This window comes from Sorex fumeus, unplaced genomic scaffold (genome assembly GCF_029834395.1).
Source record: "Sorex fumeus unplaced genomic scaffold, SorFum_2.1 ptg000014l, whole genome shotgun sequence".
Taxonomy (NCBI): Eukaryota; Metazoa; Chordata; class Mammalia; order Eulipotyphla; family Soricidae; genus Sorex; species Sorex fumeus.
In genome coordinates, this window is record NW_026606071.1 from 8,386,277 (window position 1) to 8,411,001 (window position 24,725).

General features: G+C 44.6%; 1 protein-coding gene across 2 annotated transcripts in view; it reads left to right on the forward strand.

Annotated features, from left to right (window-relative positions):
• The first annotated feature begins 7,196 nt into the window (after positions 1–7,196).
• The window catches only part of MYO1B (myosin IB), a 203,599-nt gene continuing 186,070 nt past the window's right edge, over positions 7,197–24,725 (forward strand). The window contains exon 1 of one of the 2 annotated variants that reach the window (XM_056111658.1): positions 7,197–7,213. The gene's annotated coding sequence lies outside the window, so the exon portion shown is untranslated. Of the gene's footprint in view, positions 7,214–7,464; positions 7,541–24,725 lie in introns of those variants that run through there. The other variant, XM_056111657.1, reaches the window with a different exon arrangement.

Here is a 24,725-nt window from a genome sequence, read left to right on the forward strand (position 1 = left end):
AGTCTTCACAAGTGTTCCAAGAGTAATCTGAAACCACTGACTAAGATCAAAGGCAGGTCATCTAAAATGACAATCATTTATGAAATCTATTCATAGGTCAACACTATCTAGAGAACAATATTCCTAGGTTCTGTGGATACAATTATGAACCAAAGAGACTAAAATCTTCACCTCAAGGAGTATCTCTTCTCAATAGAGGTCTAGATTGTGCTGATACAATGAACAAATGCATAAATAAGCTTTGGTTTATGTTTTCCAGTTGAAATACTGGTGTATTCAGTCAGTAGTGCCTAGATCCTATGTTATCTTGAATGTTAATAAATGAAAAATATTTTTTCAGTTACATGTTTTTTTCTTTCCTATTACCATTTTCATAAATTAGCCTCTGTGATGAATGTGTGCTTCATGTTCCAATCAATGGACACTTAGTTTTAGGAACTGAAGCAGAAAAATAATATGACTTCATATATGTACAAAATTACTCTTCCTCAGTAGAGACAATATTATAGTTCTTTCCTTTATCATATATTTACTTTTCCTTACAGTCTTCCTTGAGTATTCTTAACAGCAAGATGACAAGAACCCTAGTGAGAAAAATGAAAATGCTTTCTAAAAGAGATTGGAAAACCTTTCATCGTTTTTCAGGTTGATTTATTGTTTAACAGCAAGGTTTTGCCATAATGGGACTAGCTTGCTAAGCTTGAGAGGAAATAAAAGACAATTATTTTACTAGATTAAATGACAAAATGCTGAATTCTGAAACATCAGAAAATTCAGGCAACTTAGATTTCTTGGCAATGGGCTCATACATTTCATGGGTGGGGGGGGTGGTAAGTCCCAAGTAGTGCTCAAGGGGCCTTGGGGCCACTCCTGGTGATATGGGCCAATAGAGCCTGTCCACTGTCAGGGCATGAAGATGCAGCACTGCTAGGGCCCGTGGACTAGGTAATACCAGGAGATGCTCTGGGGGACCATGTGGGTGTTTGGGGATTGAACATAACTCTGTATTAGTTCCCAGTTCCCATAATATTTTTTTTAAATCAGAGTATCACAAAAAGTGCTTCATGAAGTTAAAATTATACTTTGGATTTAAAATATATTGTTCCATTACATAGCCACCATTTAAAAAAGAATGGTTGATTTTGGTTTTCATATCTAGTATGCATAAGGAACTCTCTAAATGACTTTTTATCTTCCAAAAGCATTAGTGAATTTTCCTGCCTGGGAGAAATTCCATCAGTCTTTTCACTCTGTAATATTCTTGTCATTTAGCTATAGTTTTTAAAATATGAAGACTGAATGTGTTTTCATAACTGAATCCTGGAGGCTGTAAAAGCTATAAAAATATTTTTCATAATCTCTAATCTGAATTTGAAATAATGGTTAAATATTAAGCATCTATTTCTAAAGTACTCTTAAATACCTTAAAACATTTTTTTTGCATATACCATTTAAGAAATATGAATTCAGGGGCTGGAAAGATAGTACAACAAGTAGGGCACTTGCCATGCACATGGCCGACCCAGGTTTAATTCCTGGCACCCCATATGGTACCCTGAATCCCACCAGGACTGATCCCTGAGCACAGAGACAAGAGTAGGCTTTAGGCACCATTGGTGTGGCCCCCAAAATAACAACAAATATATATAGATTCATAGTGTAATTGGAGTACTACTATAAACTAAAAGATATAAACTAAAGACATGATAAATAAATACCTATTATGGAGATAAAAACAAAAAAGAGCCCAGAGTGAATGTTCAGGTATATGAGGGAAAGTATATAGTCTTGAGACAGAGGTTGGACCCTAAAGCTAAATCAACTAGATTTACCTCCTGGCTCTAATGTTACAGCGTAATCTCAGGTTTATCTTATATTTCTCTATATTGGTTTCATCACCTGTAAAATAGGATAATAATAAGCCACTTTATACAATTTAGGAGAGTCTAATGAACATGCAGAGATTTTCACAACTTTTTAGAACTTTCTTAAATACTTTAAGATTGTCCTTACTCTCATGGGCCTGAAGTTTACAAACTGAATTATTCATTTTGTCTTAGAAACTTAACATCAAGTTGGAGAGGCCAAATATTTATAAGGGAATAACTAGAATGATTCTTTAACATTCAGCAAGTTAGTACTAAGTGAACGTGGTACCAAAATGTCATCTTAGTACTGAAAATCTGATGTGCCACCGTGACAAATGTCTAAGCAGCACAATCAGGCACATGTACCCCATCATAACCCCATCATAAACCCATCATAATGATAGCAATGAAGGGACAGGGAGAAAATTTAAAAACAATGATTACAACACATTTTAAATAAAGAAAGTAGAATCCATTCCAAATAGACATGAGGGCAAGTTTGGTCTTTAAGAATAAGCAACGTGTGTGAAAATGAAGTGATTGGACATACAGCTGAGGAAAGAAAATATGGCAAAAACACACTCTTAGATTTAAGTCCTTATGCATTTAACCGGTGTGAAATAATTAAAGACACAGAGAATGAGCTTTTGATTTAAATTCTTCACTTGGTAGCAAACGGGACATTGAAAGTACAAATCACTGTGATCCCCCGCCCACTGTTTTGGTTGTTGCATCAATATGTGACAAAAGAGGCCAGAGAGAGAGTGCAGGGGCGAAGGGGAATGCCTAGCATATGCCCAACCCAGGCTCCATCCTCAAAACCACATGGTTCACTGAGCACCACCACTGATATGACCTAAGTGACCCTCAGGAACACAGGGGCGACATGGAAGATACACTGCATCCTCTGGCCCTCACATTTAACTGCCAGTTTATTTTGTATAAAATTATCCAGAGTAGCCCCCAGACCTCCTGAAGACTTCTTAGGAGTTCCCCCACCCTCACCCCCAAATATAGTCTTACTCCAATGATAAACTCTTTGTCATTTTCAAAATGTTTTCAAGTAAAACCAATGAAAGATAATAAGATCTCTAGATATTTGAGGCAATTCTCTTTCTGAGTATGAACTTTGATTTTTTTCATATTTTCCCCCAAGGATAGCAAAATTTCCAGTTTCCACTGAAATCACTGCTTTTTTTTCCCATGAAGGTAAGGCATATATTTATATTCTTTTAACCTGTAATTTGATGATTTATGTTTTTCACCCTAAAATCTTAATAATAGTCTTTCTCTGTCATATATCCCCTTCCTCTAAGAAGACTGAGGAAAATGTGAAAAAAAAGAAAGAAAAAAGAAAAATTGTTTGTAGTTGGTGGATTTATTGCCCACTCTTGACAATTTTTAGGAAAACTTTAATCTGCTACTTTTGAATTCAAAAGTTGTTGACTGATTGTTGGAAAGCAGGGCCAGGTAGGGGAGACTATTTTAAAACCTTAAGGTGTATCTTCAGAAGTATGGATTTTGAGATTTATGGAAACTAGGTTAATGGTATTTTAAAAAGGGAAACATGGCTTTTCTCTGAAAAGAGTTTTGGCTTTTTAATAGTTTGGTGGTACACTTTTTTAGTGTTTAACAGAACGAGTACCAAAGTTTCAGTATTCAATTTTTTGCATTTGCTTTAAAATGGAGAAAGCTTCATAAACCATAATTCTGGGTCCTCCAAAAGACAGAATTGCTGTACCATAACAAAGTCCCTATTCTTTCTTGGAGCTCAAAAACTTGCCTCCTCCATCCCTTTCAATAGTCCCACAGCACATACTTCTCCCAAACCTACTGTTTTTCTTGTTGAGCCTCCCAAGCTGTGACCAGCTGGCCCAGGGAGCCCCACCAGCTATTCTTGGCCAACTGGGTCAGTGGTTCACTGCAAGGTGATGTGGTGCTGAGGACTGTCCAGGCCACCCTGACCGTGCTGGGGGACTAGAGCTGCACTTGGTGATGCTCAGAGATCATGTAGCGCTGGCATCAAACCTGTCAGGTGTATGTACCCTAACCGCTGTACTATCTACCAATCCCCCCAAACCTACTTTTATTCAATTCTGCCATCTTCCAAGATCAAAGTTTTCTAAATTTCATCCTTATTCAAACCCTTTGTTTACATTTTAAATTTGTAATTTTGCGCTTTGAATTCTGCTATTATTGAAATACTGAACTAGACAGCACAGCTGAAGAATCCATTTGGTCGAACTGCTATACGCAGACAGATTAGAAGAACCTGAATTCAGTTGGGTTGGAGAGGCAAGACTAAAACATGTCATCAGGCAAGTAAGGGAAGGTAGATCCCAAATAATCAAAGCAAATTAGTAAGCCACCACCACTACTACATCAATAAACAACTGTAGACTCTGGAACAATATGGTGGTTAGGGGCCAGAGGTATGAAGGTGCTTGTTCTGCACAAGGCAGACCCTGGTTTGTATCCCCAGCATATGGGATCCCCAGAACCACCAGAAGAGGTCACTGAGCACAGAGTCAGAAGTAAGATATGAGCACAGCTGGGTGCGGCTCCAGAACAAACAAACAAACAAAAATTATGATTGCAAGAGGAAGGGTGAAGTGTAGAGGAAGGATAAGATGAGAGAGAAAATCACCGAGTGCTCTATTTCCAAACGTTGATAATACTGTCCCCTAGGGGGCGCTAGAATGCTCCAGGGTGGGGTAAGAATTTTGATCACTATAGCAGGGAGCATATTTCTTTACTCTTTTTCAATTTTTAAAATCTTTGACTGGAAATTATTATTTTTCTTGTATTTTTATATTTATTTTTTCTTTTTTGGACAAACTGGCAGGCTACCGAATGTAGCCTGCCCACACGGCAGAGTCTGGCAAACTCCCCGTGGCGTACCCAATATGCCAAATACCAGTAACAATGATGGGTCTCATTCTCCTAAAGAGCCTTGAATATAATCTCAGGGCTAGGATGAAGGAGACGTTACTGGGGCCTGCTCGAGGCAATCGACGAATAACAGGATGATTTGTGATTTTGTGATTTTTTCTTTTACAAATTAATTTTATTAAAGAAAAATGGTTTGCAAAATAGTTAAATAGTTGAGTTTTATATATATACAATGTTTTAGCACCAATTCCCCCACCAGTGTAAACTTTCCTCCACCAGCAAGGTACAGTCCTCCTGGCTCCCAGCCTGTCACCTTGACAGACATATTTTAAAGGTAGGTGTTTGTAGTTTGGATCTTTTGTTTTGGGTGTTGTGGACTCTGACTTGGATATACAACTGTATCATTTCCCCCTCATTACCGATGTACCTGAGGCCCGACCTCTGCTAGAGGAAAGCATTTTTCTGATTGCTTTAAGAAGGTCCATTCCCAGGGATGCAGGGAGTGATTTTTCTTGCAGAAAGGGGGCCGGAGGTCAAAGAAGAAATTAATTTGGGAATCTCTGTGCCAACGGGTATGGCACTAGAACTTTGGCAGTGGTATGGTGAGGCCATACACAGATGGAGGTTTAAGTAGCCCTCCCAGAAATCATGCAGGATTAGAAATTAATGGTGGATCTGTACAATTTTGTCAGAAATCAACAACAAAGAGGATGTCATCAGGTAGTAGGCCCTTATATACATTATCTGGTATAAAGGCTGGTTGTGGGCTCAATTGTGGCCAATACTGCCCATATTCAGATCCAGCTCTGCCACCATTCCATGCCTGTCCCATATCTGCTGCCATGTGACAGTCTCTTAGGTTGTTGTTTTTGGTATGGAGCAAAACAAGGCACCACACTCAAAAAGTATGTGCTCTCCCTTGAGCTACATTCCAAGCTTACACACAACCATCTAACCATCTTTACTGCGATCTCTTGTGGCACTGATGCCATGAGCCTCAGCTTGGTTTTCTTTTTTAAAGATGCTTAAGGGCTCATTAACCCTCATTGGGATAGTCCCTTCTGGCTGTAGGCTGGGCTCTTAGCAGGTATGTGGCCTGAGATTCCCCATTGCAAGGCAGCAGGACTCCAAGGACCAGAGTTCTGAGGGAGGGCCAGCGGGCGGGGTCAGCTATCAATCACCTCTTCTGCTACTTTTACTCATCACAATCAGGTTTCTAACAAGTACTTGAGAGGAGGGCAATGAGATTCATTCCTTTATGGTAAAAGAGTCCAGGAATCGGTGGACGTGTCTTCAAGCCAACATAGTCACTTCTTTGCTGGGACATCTCTCCGTTATTGACTTTTCCTGACCTCGAAAACAAGAATACTCAGGGTCGTTGACCTCCCAGTTCTTTATGAAGATGAAAGAAGAATCATAGCCAGTGCTCCATGGTTTATCCTAGACCGAAATTACCATGCCTTCTGCAGGTCTGAATCGATACTGCTGGTGTCATCAGGGCTGATACAGTTCCAAGCAGATACGGCCTGAGGAACCTTTCCAAACCCTACTGACAAATCCCAGCGACTCTTACGCTGTGGGATCAGTTACTATATATGGTCTGAATTCTTTGGTTCACCTCATTTTAGTGACAGTTTCCAGATATAGGTCAGCCACTTAAACCTGGCCCCATTTATGGCAATTTATTTCATTATAGGATAAAGCAGCTAGAGCCCTGAGTAATAATTACTGTGTCTACAGTGCTTTTAACACCTTGGCAAAGTAATCCTCACCTCGCCCAATGAGTAACTCTGAACTACCTTCCCTCCTCCAGGAGGAAGAAACCAGAACCAGGGTCAAATGGCTTGTTCTAAATTCTATGAATAGGGGGGAAAAAAAAGGCCAGCTGAGGGAGAAGTTGGAGGTCCTGACTCACTGACTCTCCAACACGCAGAATAATATGCAGATCAACACCCATTTTCACATAACACTCCATCCGGATCATTATTCAGTGGCCTTTAACACATTCTAGGTGGACACTTGAAATTTCTCTTATGCCAGCTTTTATTTTCTGTAACAGAGAACTGGCCAGTATTTAGCATAAAGTGAGCCTATGCCACGAAAGCAGTGAAGCGGTAAGAAAAAAAAAAAAGACTGCCACTCTGAACACTTCTTTTCCTGGTCAAATTCATGGTTTTTGGGGGTGATGCTTGGGCACTTTTTTTTTTTAAATCTAGGGGAGGAGGAAATACCGAGAACACTTCCGCTCTTCGCCAGGATCTCCCCCTCACCCCCAGCAGTCGCGTTTCTCCCTGGATGTCAGTAAATCCGGGCGTTCTGCAACGCGGCAGGACCGTGCGGGAGGTGGTGGTAGGGACTCCCCGCGCGCCCCAGGACTGAACCCCCGGGGCCGGGCTGCGCCCCGCTGCCGAGGCTGCTGCCCGCGCTCACCTGGGGGCGCTGTGCCGCCGGAGGTGAGTGGGCCGGCGAGGCGGTGGCTGTCCCGGGTGCGGGGCTCGGAGGGGCGAATCCCGGGCTGCGAGGTCGCCGCCCCCGCCCCTCGGCCAGCCCCTGGGCCGGCGGCAGAGAGGAGGAGTGGCCGGCGCGTGCAGGGGAGCGCGGGGCGCGCCTTCCAGAGCGCTGGCAGCCGTGGGACCGCGTCCGCCCAGCAGCTGGGACCGAGCGACCGCCGCGGGAAGCCCCCTCATCGCCTCCCCCCCCCCCACCCCCGCCACCTCCGAGCGGGCCTGCGACCCCGGCGCCCGGGAAGGGACGACTCCGGCTAGGCGGCGCCCACCGAGGTAGCTCGAGCGCATCCCCGCTCCTTCCCTTCTCCCCGGGCTCTCCGGGCTTGGACCCTCCGCGGCGCCTTCGCGGGCCGAGGAGACGGTCGCTTTGCACGCTTTTGCGCCCCCCCCCCGATTTCTCGGGGTGGGGGGCTAGGGAGGGAGGGTGGATCCACGCACCGCGCGGGGTCTGCAGCTCTCTCCTTCCCGGGCGAGGAGGGCGGTGCTGCGGAGAGCTCCCCCGCGCACACCGGGGGTCGCCGCGCAGGGTGGTCGCGACTCTGCAGATGCTTGGAGTGGGGGGGGGGGTGGCGGTCAGGGTGCGGTGGCGATGGAAAGAACACCGCCGGGGAAACTAAAGTTGCTCTGACTTTTGCCCTGTACCTGTGTGGGTAAAGTGGGAGAGTCCCATCTCCTCGCGGTTCGCCTGCACCCACCCGCTCCATCCCTCCGACCCACAGCTGCTTCCTGGCCCGCGGATTCTAGGGAAGGACGTGGTGGTAGTTGGTCGCCCACTCCGGGAAGGAAAGCGGAGGGAGAACAATGGGGCGTCCTGGGGAGCGGGGTTCAGGTGCGGCGTGCTCCGGCGCCGGCGGGGCCGGCCGAGGGGCCGGGGGACTCGACGGGGCTTCCTGCGCGTGCAGCTGCGCTCTCCTCCTTTGTTCCGCCGCCGCGCAGGGGGCTGCCCGGGCTCCCGTTTCCTGCCCGGGATGGGATTGATTCGCAGTGCCCGGGAGGGCAGGGGAGGGGGGCGGGACTGGAATGGAAACCAGATTGGGAACCCGAGTCTGGGAGGGTGCCTGGGGCCGGCCTGGGGGAAGGAGAGGGGCTTGCTGAGCGTGCGCTGGAGAGTTGATTACAAACACCCAGCAGACCCGGGGGCCTGCGGGTTTCTAGAGCGTCTTTGTAATGCTTTGTTCAGCGTGCAGCGGTGCGTTTATTGCTGCAACAAGTTGGGTACTTCCTTGAGTTCTTGGCGCTCCCGATCTTAGTTTGCTAAAATCAAATCCTTGTTAGTTACAGTGGAAGACTTTTGTTGTTGTTGTTGTTGTTTAGCATGAGTCAGGCTATTTATTTGTATGTTTGCTGTGCCTGTGGAGATCTGTGTGTGTACAGAGTGAATGTTGGGAGGGTGGGTCTACCAGAAAATTGGGCATTGCTGAATTAGTGAATCAATGATGTAACGTTGAGTTGAAAAAAACCTTTCCAGAAAGCACACCCCAAACTTTGGATTTTGAGTTGGGAAGCCAACAACATCTGTGTTTTCCCTCTCCCTGTGTGGGTAGTCTGGAATGAGAAAGAGAACACTTACCATTATGGTGAGTGGGTTTTTTTTTTTTTTAAAGGGAGAGGTAGAATTAAATGTAAATTGTCAGGCATTTGTTAAGTGACCATTGGTAGATTGGAATCAGCCAATCCCAGGAGGATTGGCTGACCTGGGAGGGAATCTTGGGGGATTGAATGATGAGTGTTTTTTGAATGGAGTATTCCAGGCAAAACTGTTTGGGGAGGAGGCTGACATTTCCAGGCATTCATGCTTTGTGCCTGTGAGACATTGATGGAAGGAACCCAAAGTCAGACTGAAGGTTAGAATTACTGCGGTGATAATTTAGGAGACATTCAGTTATAAGTTTCTGGTTTCAGGGACTGGGGTGTCACCCCTGCCTTTGCTTTTTTGATAAGCCCTTGAGGGTCTACTGTTAAACCATCCTATTTAGCCATTCTTTTGGAAACCATCGGGTTTGAAAGCCTCTTAATTGCAGAAGGCATTCAGAGGCATTTACTCTGGGGGTAGGGGGTGGAGAGCACGTTCCCTGCCCACAAGTGGTAATGGAAAAGAGCTGTACTAGCTACTGCTGAGGGTTTTTGTCTTTTCCATGGAGGATGTGGTCAGATTTTTAGGCCTGGCTGAAAAGCAGTGGGACTTGTCCTCAGGAGCCATTATGATGTGAAGTTGAAGTGGGATGTTGGCCAGCTGTCAAGCTGTTTGTCGTTAGGAGTAACACGCTGTCTGGCAAAACATTGTGCAGTGAACAGAGAGAGACTTCTCTCAGTTTTCTTGATGTTGCAAATTGTTCTGGAAGGTACTGCACAGTTGGATTCCTTCTTGGTACTCACTGCACTTCATTTTAAGCATAGTTGAAAACTCACTCTTCTAGAGACAGACGAATCTTTTCTATGGCTGTAGCCTGTACTTGGGGTGCCCTGTAATGAAACGGGTTCCGGAGGGGCTCAGCAACGCGATGGTATACCGCTTTCTGGGAACCATCATAAGTTTGTTCCACCTGGACTTGCCTTGGACTCCTCCTAGTTCTTGGGGAGTTCTGCAAACAGCAGGGGGATTTTGACCCAAGTGAGTAAGGAGCAGGGTGTGGAAAATAGTTTTCGCCCCAAAATCAGTTTTCAGGATGTACTAACCATGTGTTTTTTTTTTTGGCATTTATTCTTCTATTTGGGTGAGATTCTCTACGTCCCCTCCATCTCTTCTGTTTTCTATCGCTGGACATTTGGATATTAACAAAAGAATAACAAGATTTAGAGTTGTCACTTAGAAGTTTTTTGTGTGCTTTTAAAAAAATATGTACATTGATTTATTCTCACAACGCTTGGTAGAAATGGGTATTGTCTCAGTTTTACAGTTCAGTCAGAGCTAAGGAATTTTGCTGTCTTGTTTCCCAAGTGGTAGGAATGAGACTTGTATGTCTGAGTGCACGGTCTGTACTCTGTAGTGTACATTGAGCGGCATCTTTTTTTATGCTCAGAACAGCAACAGTTTGATGACCTATTTGATGAGCCCTTTGCAGATTTCCAAGGACTTTCACACATCCTGGTTGGTCCTTCCGAAAACCACTTGCCCTATAGGCTTGGAAGTCCAGATAAGTGACATCGCAACTCAGCTGGTGTTTGGAAACCTTCTTTTGCTGTGTGCCAGCTTGTGTGAATATGCCTCAGTGAATGAAACTTTATTTTTAAAAAGTTAAGCCTGCCAGCATTTGAAAACAAGGTTCTTTCTTGGAAGCACTTAAAAGTAGAGGGAACAGCGCAGATCTTATATAACCATTCAGGCATTTTATAGTTAGTGAAATCCATTTTAGCCCCTTTTTATCTGACAACCGTTATTAGAACCCCATACTTAGCTTCTTTATGGACACCCAATGCCTGAGTGTCTTTAAAGAAGACAAACGCAGAAGGGAGGAATGTGATTCTAAAGAGGAAGTGGGACATCAGAATTGGAAACATACACAGCAGCAGGCTGTAGACTTTCCCAGCACATGCTCTGGGTCTGGGCAGTCGCCCTTTCCAGAAGACATTCTTCCGCAGGGAAGTGTCAAGGGTCTGCCTTGACAGGATCCTTTGAGATCATCACGTTGCTGAGCTCTGTGGGAACACCCCGTCCTCAGGGTTCCTGTGCATCTCTTCCCCACAGGGGAAGTGGGTGTGCTTAGGCCGCAGTGAGCAGAGGGAGTGGAGGAGGTGTCTCTCTGTCTTTGGGGGAGGAATGGAGAGTGCTGGCTGGATGGCACCTGGCCTTGAACCATGAGCGACCACCCAGTGAGATAAAGTTTTAACACGTGGCCTCATCAATTATTCACTAGCTTTTCAGAATGCACCTGGGCAAAGGGACCAGCATTGGCCTTTTGTTTTTAACTCAAGACTTTGAAGACCCAGACATGGTACCTTTTTGTTTGTTTTAATCTGGAATGGTTTGTGTGTGTGTATGTGTGTGTGTGTGGGGGGGGGGTTCTTCAGGGATGTGGGGAGGTGGTATTAATTTTTGTTTCCTCATGCCATTAAATTCTCCCTGGTAAAGAGGCCAGCTGATTCCTGGCTACTGAGTTCTGCCTTACAGGGAGCACTTTTGGCTCTCTTGGCTGAGAAGGCCTGAGATACCTGGGAGCTTTGTTCTTTCAGCCTTTGAGTTTTCCTTTTGGGTATCGGTAACATCTTCATCAATCCACATTAAAACCACAGTTGATGCAAGGCCATACATTAGAAAGCTGGAAGACAAATCCTGCTTTCCTCCAAGGTTGCCGAAATGCAGAGTATTGAGTGAGTCTGGGGAGCTGATGTTACAAAATCATGGTGATAGCTTTGGTGACCAAGGCCCCTGCCAAAGCTGGCAACCAAAGCATGCCTTGTCAGAGAAAATGAGCACAGCGCTGGTTCCTTCCACAGATTCATTTCCTCCAGCCAGAGATGATGGTCAGGTCTTTGGCAGTTGTTTCTGCAGGCTGGATCTTAGGAAACAATGTTCTGGTGAATTTGGTGTCTGAGGAAAAGAGTGAAGGGTATTTCAGAACCTGAGGATTTAGGGGAGGAAGCAGTGGATTACCTGGTTAACCCTGGCAAGTGGCAAGATGTTGGTGACTTTCTACTCTCTTGCCATGATACCTGCCCGCATTCCGTCCACATCTCGTGTTCGGTCTAACTCGTCAGTTCCATGCCATGAAGGCTGTCCAGGGGGCTCAGGCAGATTTGCACAAGGGACAAAGAATGCAAGTCCCCAGTGAATGACTCACACGTTTTATGGGACATGCATGCCGCAGTTGATCAAGTGTTGGGTGAGGGTTCTCTGCAGCTGGTTCTGTTTCATCTCCTCACTCCCTTTCTGTGGGAGTAATGTATAGGGGAGGAAATGGATCACTCCTGCTTGGGTTGAGATCAAGGCTCAAGCCTGTGAGCTTTCTGGGACAACAGCACTTTCAGGGGCAACATCGCTCCTCAGGCAGCAGTGTTCTGTGCCTCCGGCCCACTCTTCTCTCTCCCAGCCTCCAGGATTGTTCCTCTGTTGTCTGGAAACCAGGTTCCTGTGCATTTCTTGGGATAGTCCAGAACCTAGAGATTTGGTTGAAAAATACTTCTCAGTTTCTCCTCCTTTTCTGGGCCTTGCATGTCACTTTCTCATCCTGCGGCGTTCTCTTTCCCTAAATGAGAGAAACTTGGTGTCAACAGTCTCTGTGAAGGGAGATGGAGGGCTCAGTCCTGCCTGGGAGCTTTCTCCTGGGCTCTCAGATTGAGAAGTACCCCAGCCAGGATTGGCAGCGGTTTGCCTGTTCTGTGAGCTGAGCTCAGTCTGAGCATGGGCCTGGGGTGCAGGCTGTGCGGAGCAGAGCTTGGGCCTTGGGGACAAGTACTACTTTGCGTGAGTGGGGAAGAAAAGAGTTGATATGGGATTTTTACTATTTTAAGGTAGACAGTTTTTGAAAAGGAATTCTGGAAAAAAGTGAAAATGGATCTTTCCCCCTTATCAGATAAACAACAATGCTGAACTTCAGAAAATACCTGGGATCGGACTTTGATAGCTCAGGAGACCAGAAATAGACCAGGTCTCTGCATTCCAGAACTTTCCTATAATCCTCTATGGATTCAAGATGCTTTGAGATGGCATAGTTGATTTAAGTTTGCTGTGTTAGAGTCGGTGCATTTTAAAGTATGTATTTACCCAACTATTAAGATTATTTAAAAAAAAAACCTAAAAAATTCAGCATCCTTAAAGAGATATTTAGAAAATTGAATTAGGACATGGAAAGAGATTATCATTAACCATGTGTGTACCTATCATTTCCTGAACTCATTTTCAATGATTTTCTCCAAGGATTTTTTTTCCCTCCCACACACATGCATCAACAAAGAAAAGAAAGAGCAGTAGGGAGATGGCTCAAAGGGCTGGAGCACATGGTATCCAGGAGGGAGCCCAGAGTTCAGACTCTGCTACCACCACATGGTCCTCCGCTCTGTTAGGTGTGACCCCTAAGCACCACCAGGTGTGGACCAAAGAACAAGACAAACTTTCTGGTAGAAACCCTTTTCAACATTTGAAAAATCCCTGCTGGCTTCATTGACATTTCTTATTGTACACCTTCCCTCTCCTTTCCCATACTGCCTCCTTTCAAAGGCTGTGTGATTAGACCCTGAAGTGCTATTTGCAGTGTTGAGAATGCTAATGTGCATGGTTTTTAGCTGATTACTTTTTCCCTTGAAAGAGCTTCAAAATGATCGTCGCCCTTTTAGTCATTTTAGAGTTGCAGCATAAATGTTTTTAGGAAACACTTGATCTTTAAAAACACTGAGCCCAGGCCAATTTGCGTGACTTTTATTTTAAACTCTTTTGCAATCCGCTTATAATTGTAGTAAGTTGACCAGAGTTGCGATCCACCGCTGATGTGTGGAGCCATCTAGGAAAATATTCTCATTTGCCTGAAATCTAATTTAGAGAACAGGGTATTGAGACATACTCCTAAAAAGATATATGAACTGCTATGTTGGGTTAGATTCAGGAATCTGCTTTATGTGGAAGTAGAATACTTAGTGTTCTGTGACATTGGGGCGGGGGGGACTTGGTAACCTTTTGGTTTTAGGGATATCTTTTTTGGGTGGGGGGTTGGGACACACATCCAACAGTATTCAGGGCTTACTCCTTCCTCTTTGCTCATGGATCTCTCTCGGTGGTTCTCAGGGGACCGTGATGTGTGGTGCTGGGAATTGAACCAAAGTATAGGGCAAGTACTTTAACCCTTGAACTATTTCTTTGCACAGAACCACATGAACCACTCTAACAGCAAAACTTCCTGTGCTCTTCCAGCATCTCGACCCTCTACATTTACTCTGTGCTGCTTCTTCAAACACACCTTGGAACTTTTTTTTTTGTTGTTGTTGTTTTTTGGGTCATACCCGGTGATGCACAGGAGTTACTCCTGGTTCATGCACTCAGGAATTACTCCTGGCGGTGCTCGGGGGACCATGTGGGATGCTGGGAATCAAACCTAGGTCGGCTGTGTGCAAGGCAAACACCCTACCTGCTGTTCTATTGCTCCAGGCCCCACACCTTGGAACTTATGTGTGGGTATGAGAGAGGGATCCATTCTGAATCTGACCTTCCCACCAAGGGCAAGTTTGTCTATCCTAACCCGGGTCTCCCCTGTGTGACCAGGAGAAGTTCTGGCCTCAGTGGAAGGTAGTGTAGCAAATGGTTTTTCTCTTTAGTAGCTTCAAGTTTTGGCCTTGGAGTCAGTCTGTCTCTGCCTCCAGTTTTTGTAAAATCTGGGTAGGAAAGAATTTTCTTTGGGTCGTCATAAATATTTAAGGTGCTAAATTGTGTCTGTCCCTAGAATGCAAAGCGTCAAGCTCAGAGCAGGCACTTAACAGTAAATGTTCCTGCTACTATTGAGCCTTTCCTGAAAGTGGATTCCTGGGGTCCCCCTCCCCCTCCCATCAGGCACTCAGATCTGTTAGCATCTGAGCAGTGCCTATAATTTATGATTTGATACTAGGCTTATGTTACTCCTCTGAAAACTATATGAAAGAAGAAAGATGGCAAGAAATAAACCAAAATGTCAACAGTATGTTGTTGGTAGAATGATTGGGTTGACTGTTGCTCTTCTTCTTTTCCACAGTTCATGTGACCTGTGTCAATAATAGTATAATAAAATCATGTGAACAAAGGTCAGGCTATCAGTTGCCCAAGTGGTTAGTTTTTTATTTTTTTATTTTTTAAAATTTTTATTAGCGAAACACCATGAGATACAGTTGTAGACTTACAAATTTTTGTGCTTGGGTTTTAGTTATACAATGATTGAGTACCCATCCCTCCACCAGTGCCCATTCTCTACCACCACTGATCCCAGTATCCCTCCCACCCCCCCATCCCCACCATCCTACCCTGCCTCTGTGGCAAGGCATTCCTTTTTGTTCTCTCTCTCCTTTTGGGTACTGTGGTTTGCAAAAGAGGCATTGAGTGGCAATCATGTTCAGTCTATAGTCTTCTTTCAGCGTGCATCTCCCATCCTAGGAGGATCCTCCCAACACCCTTTATTTGATGCTCCCTTCTCTATCTGAGCTGCCATTTCCCCTAGCGTGTGCGGCTGGCCTCCAAGCTGTGGAGTAAACCTCCTGCTACTTAGTTAGTTTTAGTGGACAAAAGAGGGTGGGAAGCATGGGATCTGCCTGACCTCATTGTTTTCCCACAAGGAGGACTTTCCTCAGACTCTCTTGCTTTTATTTCCCATTGATGTATAAATGTACTGGTGTTGGTCTGAATTGATTTCCCTCCCCCTCCCCCCGGTGTGTGTGTGTGAGTATACTTGGCGGTGCTCAGGGCTTCCTCCTGGATTTGTGCTGAAGCATCACTCCTGGTGGTATTGGGGGGACCATATGCAGTGTCAGGAATCTAACGGGTCGGCTGTGTGCCAAATGCACCCCTGTACTATCTTGCCAGCCCCTGAACCAGTATTTTAAAAGTCTTCAGATATGTAAGCCCAAAAGTTAGCAGATGGAGATACTGTTCTTTTGTAAAGCCCATTTGGAATGTCTCATTGTCAACCCTTTTCCTTCCTGTTTCTTCCTGGGCTGCCTGAGTGGGCTACTTGCTATCTGTTAATGGGTCTCTTTGGTCTCCTGTTCTTCAAAATGCATTCCACGAATCAGCCACTTCTTCTTTCCTTTGTGAAATGATGCGTACATTTCTGTGATTTTTATTATTTTTAATTGTAAAAGCAAATGTAACTTTTTTTTTCCTTTTTGGATCGCACGTGGTGATGCTCAGGGGTTACTCCTGACTCTGCACTCAGGAATTACTCCTGGTAGTGCTCAGGGGACTGTACAGGAAGCTGGGGATCAAACCCGGGTCGACCGCCTTGCTAGGCAAATGCCTTACTAGCAGTACTATCACTCTGATCCACAAATGTAACTTTCATCCTCAAAAATCTGCTTAAGTGCCTTGAATTCCCCCTAGCTGGAGCTCCCCAGCTAAGCTGGAATCTGGTAGTCTTTGAGAGAATGGGAGACTGGAAGGAAGACTGGGGAAAAGCTGAAGTTGAAATTTCCATCTTTCCCCAAGTTGCTTAGCATTGTCCATTGGTCCCATTTTGGAACATCGCAGACCTTTTGAACTTTTCCAAACTGGAAGGAGAGTAATCACCAAAACATAGTACGTTAAAAAAATTATTTTATAAACTAGTTCACAATATTTGATTAAATTTAATATTCAAACACCAATCCCACTATCATTAATACCTTCCCACCACCATATTTTGGATACTTCCATCCCAAACCCCACCCAAATCTCACCAAATCAGATACATCTCCCTCTTGTACTGTACATTGATTTTAATTTTTAAAGAATCTCATTGAATTTTCACTTTCCTTTTGTGCACTATAATGGTGTGTAACGGTGTGTAGAGAAATTAAATTGATTTCTTGCTAGGCATATTTTTTTTCCTACTGGGAATTATTCTTGGGAATGGGGGTTGCTTCTCCAGATACTGTTCAGAGGGCCCAGGGGCCCTTCCCAGTGATACTCAGCCAGGCTGCTGTACTGGATGGTTCAGTACAGGTCTGCTGAGGGCCACAGAGGCACTCCTCGTAGTTCTCTGGGTGCCGTGTGGTGCCAGGGTGCCATGTAAACTTGAGGCCTCATACTTGCCGGGCATGTGCTCCAGCCCTTTAAGTGCTCTCTCTGGGCCTTGCAGTTCGTTCTTAAAGTGGTGTCATTTTGTTAGTATCTCAAAATAATCATGAATTTGGAGAAAGCAGTGGCAGTGATGTGACCTGGCCTTTATGAAGTAACTGCTGACTTGACAAATACTGCTGCTTCAGTAGATGTCAGACTTGAATTAAGGATTCAGTTGGGCTTTGAGCAAAGTGATGTCTTCTATATCTTATTCTACGATTTATAATGTTAATTAAAAATATCTAGCCACAGTTGCCTAATTTGAATGTGATATAGTTATAGGAATTCTCTACTGCAATATCTACTGTAATATCTAGATTTTTCAAAATTTTTTATTGAGATTATTTCTACTTTATTTTTAAATTTTATTTATTTAAAATGTTTATTAGTGAAACACCATGAGGTACAGTTGCAGACTTACAAATTGTTGTGCTTGGGTTTCATTTATACAGTGATCGAGTACCCATCCCTCCACCAGTGCCCATTCTCCACCACCACTGATCTCAGTATTCCTCCCACCCCCCATTCCCACCCATCCCACCCTGCCTCTGTGGCAGGGCATTCCCTTTGGTTCTCTCTCCTTTTGGGTGCTGTGGTTTGCAGAAGAAGCATTAAGTGGCAATTATGTTCAGTCTATAGTCTACTTTCAGCATGCATCTCCCATTCTGGAAGGATCTTCCCAACACCCTTTATTTGGTGCTCCCTTCTCTATCTGAGCTGCCATTTCCCCTAGCATGTGTGGCTGGCCTCCAAGCCACGGAGTAAACCTCCTGGTACATCCAACCTCATCAAAAAATGGGTGACGAAATGAACAGAAACTTTCTCAACAAAGAAATTCACATGGCAAAAAGGCACATGAGAAAATGCTCTACATCATTAATCATAAGGGAGATGCAGATCAAAACAACAATGAGATATCATCTCACGCTACAAAGACTGGCCCACATCCAAAAGAACAAAAGCAACCAGTGTTGGCACAGATGTGGCGAGAAAGGGACCTTCCTTCACTGCTGGTGGGAATGCCAACTGGTTTAGCCCTTTTGGAGAATAGTATGGACGATTCTCAAAAAATTAGAAATTGAGCTCCCATTTGACCCAGCACTACCACTCCTTGGAATATATCCCAGAGAGGCAAAAAAAATATAGTAGAAGCGACATCTGCACTTGTTTGTTCATTGCAACACTGTCTATAATAGCCAGAATCTGGAAAAAACCTGAGTGCTTGAGAACAGATAACTGGTTAAAGAAACTCTGGTACATCTACACAATGGAGTACTAGGTAGCTGTTAGAAAAGATGAAATTTACATACAAGTGGTACTACATGGAAAGTGTCATGCTACGTGAAATGAGTCAGAAAGAGAGGGACATAGAAAGATTGCATTCATCTGAACAACATAAAGTAACAAAAGAGGAGACTAACACCCAAGAATAGCTGAGATATGTAATATCTAGATTGATAGAACGAAGACAAATAGGAGTTAGTTTTTTTCAAAAGCGTTTATCATAGTAGTTCTCTTTTTACTTGTTTTGGGGTCACACTGAGCTGTACTCAGGGCTTCCTCCAGTCTCTGCCCTCAGGGATCAATCTTGGTGGTGCTTGGATTGAACCCAGGTTGTCTATGTGCAAGGCCAGTCTCCTATCTGCTGCTCTGGTCCTATCATAGTAGTTCACTTTTTAATGAAGGGATATATTTCCTGCGTGGCTCTTTGGGTCTTATACACACCCACATAGGTGTGGTGTGAGCGCACCTCCCTGATTCTGAGACACACTCCATAGAGGTGGAGGTGTTTGTTGGGTTTAATTGAGGCACAGGAAGGGTTGAACGTGAGTGTGGAAAAAATGCAAACCTGTTTGGTCAACCCTAATACTAGCTGTTTAGAAAGCAAAAATCAAAGTATAGGTGACACAAGGTGTGAAAGGAAGCATGTACTACTTCCTGTCTTGGGAATTGATCTGTTTCCCATCTCCTAGATGGGCATAGATGAGCAGTCCACTTCTGTCATCCTGTCATGGAGAAGCGGAGCTTTCTTTACCTGCTGGAGAGCCTGGGATTTCACCTGCCGTGATTCAGCTTTCTGCTCTGTCTGGCTTTCCTGGCAGCGGCAGCTGGTACATGCCAGTCTTTCCTTCCTGGAACAGTTAATCACCGTGCAGATGTCGGGAGCCCAGTTCTACGTGGTCCAGCTGTTTACACGTCTCATTGGTATTTCTTGAAAGAATTCACCAATTTTTAGGATCTCATATGTCTAGAAACTTAAAGCTGGGGCTCTGAGTTTTATGGGATTTGGGGGAAACTTTATTCTGGGGGATTTTGCATTGACGAGTGTCACATGGAGGTCGAGTGGCAGTTGAGGGGATTCCAGAAGGGATTCCAGAATAAAGGTTTGTTGTCCTGAAACCAAGACCTCGAGAAAGTCCTGGATGACTAGAACTCACATTAGGATATATTTTTAATAATTTTTGAACTTTATGTAACACAGTTACAATAGTGTTAGTGGTTTTTTTTTTTGTGGCATAAAGTTAGTGTACTTTCAGCTTCAAAGTACCGAAGACCCTCAACTACTGGCCTTATGTCACATCTATTCCACCTCCTCCTTCTCCTCCCACTCCCCCCCCCCCCCCCATTTATACTCTCAGTTTTGTAATCAAAAGCTAAGGGTTTATTATTATTTGATGCTATCTGTTCCCTTGTTTTGACTCTCTACATACTGCAGATAAATGAGATCATCTGGTGTTTCTCCTCTCACTGACTGACATTGTTGAACATGATTCCCCGGGTTCCATCCAAGTTGCAGCAAGTGTAAAGATTTCCTCTTTTTTGGGGGGGGGGGCAGGGAAATGGATAGTGGCAGGGTTTGGGCCACACTCAGCAGCGCTTAGTCACTATACTCCTACCTCTGCTCTGAGGGGGTCACTCTTGGGATGCTCAGGGGATCATATGTAGTGCTGGGGAACAAACTGAGATTGGTCTCATGCAAGTCTAATGTCTTAACCCCTAGATTTTATTTTTTTAAATAATTGAATGATAGTCCATCATGCATATATGAACCATACTTTTTTTTTATCCATAAGTTCATCTGTCCTGGGTATTTGGGTTATTTCCATGACCTGGGTATTGCACTTAGGACTGAGATGAGTATAGGAGTCATTGGGTGTTTGGGTTGTTTCCATGTCCTGGGAATTGCACTTAGGACTGAGATGAGTATAGGAGTCATTGGGCGTTTGGGTTGTTTCCATGTCCTGGGAATTGCACTTAGGACTGAGATGAGCATAGGTATCATGGGAATTTGGGTTGTTTCCATGTCTTGGCTGTTACACGTAGGATTGTGATGAGCATAGGTGTCATGGACATTTGGGTTGTTTTCATGTCCTGGCTATTGTACTTAGGACTGAGATGAGCAGAGGTGTCATGGGCATTTGGGTTGTTTCCATTTTCCTGGCTGTTGTACGTAGGATTGTGATGAATATAGGTGTGCACTTCCCTTTTCAAATTAGTATTTTTGTGTTATTGGGGTAGATACCAAGAAGTAGTAGAATTGCTGGCTTGTATATCAGCTCTACTCTTAGCTTTTAAAGAAATTTCCATACTGTTTTCCGTAGAAGCTGACCCAGATGACATTCCCATAAAAGCACCTTTTTCATCACATCCCAACCAACCCTGGTTGTTCCTAGTGTTTTTAGTTAGATACTGTTCTCACTGGTGTGAGATGATGTCACGTTGCTGTTTTGGTTTGCATTTCCCTGGTGATGCATGATGATGAACATTTTTTTATGTGCTTACTGTTCGTCCCTATGTCTTCTTCATATGAGTTCCTGTATTATTGGATGGGGTTATTTTATGTTGCTGTTATTGATCTTTGTGACTGATTTATATATGTTGGATCTTAGCCCTTAATCTTATATATGGTAGCCAAATAATTTTTTTCCATGCAATAGGACGTCTTTTAATTTAACTTAATTTTTTAAAAAAGTTTTAGACTCATGGTTTACAGTGCTGTTAATGATAGAGATTCATGCATAAAGCATTTCGGCAACACATTCTTCACCAGAGAGTTCGCTTCTTTCCATCATTTTTCCAGTATCCTCTGTTCCTCCCTCCTTTGTCTCTGACTGCTAACCCTTTTTAGTTTGATGTAGTACCTCACTGGGATATGTTGTATTAGAGAATCATCTTGGCCTGGAGCAATAACACAGCGGGTAGGGAGTTTGCCTTGCAAGCGGCCGACCTGAGTTCAATTCCTCTTCCCCTCTCAGAGAGCCCGGCAAGCTACCATGGCAAAGCCTAGCAAGATACCCGTGACATATTCGATATGTCAAACACAGTAACAACAAGCCTTACAATGGAGACATTACTGGGCTAGCGGGAGGACAGTGCTGCAGTGCTCCAGAGAATCATCTTAAGAACATGATGAATGAATGGTCTGGGCAGAAAGGTAAAAGGACCAGAGCACATGTCTCACACGAGCGTGGCCCTAAGTTCAGTGAGGTCAAATATAGGGCTAGATTGGAAGGGCGGGGACAGTTGGCGTCTAGTGGGACTCTGTCAGTTTCTGGTCTGTATCTTGTTGGGGAGAGCTGGGACAGGCAGTCCAGCACAGGGCTGGGAGGGTGGGGGGAGGGTTGAGTTTGAGCAGTGTCCTCCAAGCAGTAGGTGAGGTTCAACAGATTCTTGCAGTGCAGGCCCTGAAGGGGGAGGACCAGCCAGGGTGTGAAGCCCCGGAGGAAGAGACTGCCCACAGCTGGGTCAACAGCTGGTTGAAGTTGTGGTGGTTGCTAAGATTCCTTGGAAGGTGGAGTGAGAAGAGAGGAAGGTGGGAGATGGAACACCAGGGATTATAATTATGAGACACGCAGAGGAAGAAAAAGCCAGCAAGGAAAATATAGAGTGCCAGGCAGGAAAGGAACAGCCAGGAGGAAAGGCCACATGGCCAGGGCAGTTGAGCCTTTCAGTGGGTGACAAGATGTGACTACAAAGGCTGGAGAGAGAGTGCAGAAATTAAGGCTCTTGCCTTACATCCTGTCCTCTCTGGTTCCAATTCTGGGCACAACATAGAGTCCCCTGAGCACTGTAGGATTTTTCCTGAGCACAGAGCTAGGAATAGCCCCTGAGCACTGCTGAGTGTGTCCCAACTTAGTAACCCTCTCCCTTCCAAACCAAAGAGTTGGCAGCAGGCCTCAGGCATCTGGGGATGGCTCAGTAGCCAAAGTGTCACTTGTGGGCCAGAGAAATGATGCTTGCTTTGCATGTGGCCAGTGGGGTTTGATACCCAGGACAACAGAGGATTCCCAGAGCACCACCAGGAGTGATCACTTGAATGCAGAGCCAGAAGCCCTGAGCAGAGTTACATGTGATCCGAAAACCAAAGTGTCACTTGTAAGCATTAGGTGAGTTTGATCTCACACTTACATGCATAGAAGAGTACAGTTGCGGCAGCTTTGGGGTTGGGGACCCCGCCCCCAGCCATGACATAAGTGATCTCTGGCCCCCTGAACTGTGTGCATTCGAGCACTGCAACTAAAAGTATGTGCCCCCATGAACATCACAACTCAAAAGACACACACACACACACACAGACTCTACATGGAGAGCTCTATTGGCTAAGTGTGTGATCACCCCAACTAGGCACTGTGCCTCGCCGTCATTGTCATTGCAACAACAGCCAAGGGCAGGGTTAGGGGACTCTAGCCAAACAGTGACTGGAGGCCATTTCAGTGGTGCACCCTGAACAATGGGCCCCCAGGAGGCAGCAGTTTTCAGTTAGACCCTGATTGTTGAGGAAGAGGCAGAACCAGGCAGGTTTTGGAAAGGTTGATTGGTGTATTGTTAGAGGGCAGTCATAGCAGAGTAACAGACTCCCAGCGACTGTAACCAGCCTCTGTCAACCTTTTCCCTTGCGGATGTGCACCTCTTGTAACCAAGGTGATGGAACAGGGGTTTTCAGCTTTCTTCTGCCTGCGTCCAGTAGCCGTCTCTTGCAGTTGAAGATCATCACAAGCATGTTTATTTCCTTGCAGTCCTAGAGACTGGAAGCCCTAGATCAGGTGTTCACGGAGTTGGTTTCTCTGAGACCTCCATCTCACTCTGTTCTCAGATGGGATGTCTGTGCACCAGCCTCCTCCTTTAATAAGGAGACCATGCGCTGGAGATACAGTACCATGGGTAGGGTGCTTGCCTTGCACTCACCTGATCCAGGTTCAGTCCCTGGCACTCCATGTGGTCCTCGAACCCCTTCAGAAGTGCTGAGTGCAGAGACAGGAGTAAGTTCTGAGCACAGACCACATTTTAACATACTGCCTCTTCACAGGCTTATTCCCCAAGACATCACATTCTATATGGTACATGCATTTGGGGAAGAGGTACAGAATACCCCCAATGAAAGATGATTCCAACCACAGTTTCTCACTTGTCGTCTTCCTTGTCCTGTGCTCACCCATCCTCGACAATGTTCCCCACCTGTCACAGTCTTGCTGCTTGGCTTTGGTGATGCCAACTCTGATGGGCTTTGAGAACTTCACCCTCATTCTCCTGGTCCCTTGGTGTCTGGGTCCTGCTGGCTCTGAGTCTTGGCTCTCTCCCCAGAGTCACATTCATCCATGTGTTTTCAGCTCCTTAGTTGTAACTCAGTCTCCATAGGGAAGGGCCTTCACCCTCCATGCCACAAAGCTTGTATTGGCTACCTGGGCAGTTTTGTGGAGGGGTGTGGGAGCTTTGGAGTCACCAGGTCCTCATGGATCATTCCTAGTGACTCTTGCTCATTTCACGGAAGAACTTCCAGACAAAGCTGGAACACTGATTTAGGTGTATTACAGTAAAAATTTATATTTGACTTTGTCTCAGATTTCACAAGTTTTGTTCTAGGTTCTTTTCTGTCAAAAGCCTGCAGTGGTTAAAATAAGACTGAGTGGGTAGCTATCCTGGTGGAGTCTGGAGGTGGAATTATTTTGGTGGTTATGGTATTACTGCTTCCCTCTTCCCCCCCTTTCAGATTTTTTTCCTTTATTTTCTCTTTTGAGTTAAAGCTATATAGAGGTATAGAGGTTATAATTATCCTCTTTGGTACTGAGCTGGGAGCCAGGTGAAGGAAGGGCTCAGGGTTCATGTATAAATATATGTTAAGCTATAATTGTTTTTTTGCATTTCTGGTACTTGTGCACACGTAGTGTGTGTGTATGTGTGTGTGTGTACATGTGTATATCTGTTTACATAGTGTTTGTTACCATCGTCCATTGCAATAATGTCAGTAATTTTTTTTTATGAATTATGCAATAATTTTTTATGAAAAATGTTTTATTGAAGAGACTATGGCGAACAGATGCCATTGGGCTACACTAGCACGCGACAGGGACAAATGGAGATGTTACTGGCGCCCGCTCGAGCAAATCGACGACTAACGGGAAGTTAAGTAAGTGAAGTGAAGAGACTGTGAGATTTCTAAAATATATATAAATCATGGATATTCAGTGACCTTACTTTATTCAGTGACCTAATCTAGACACTTCCAGTTTTTGTGGGACAGCTTTAAGGAACATTTTTAAATCTCTGTTGACAATTATAAAGAAGTATGTGATTTTGATATGAGACTCAAATTTAGAAACTTGATAAACACATTGGTGTTTATTCTTTGTTTAAGAATTCAGGCTGTAGATTGACAGGTGCCCTTGTACTCTCTCATCTGGTAGTGGGTTTGAAGTGTTATTTTTTGTTTTCTTAAATGACTTATAAGCATGTCTGGTTTTGGGGCAGAAGAAA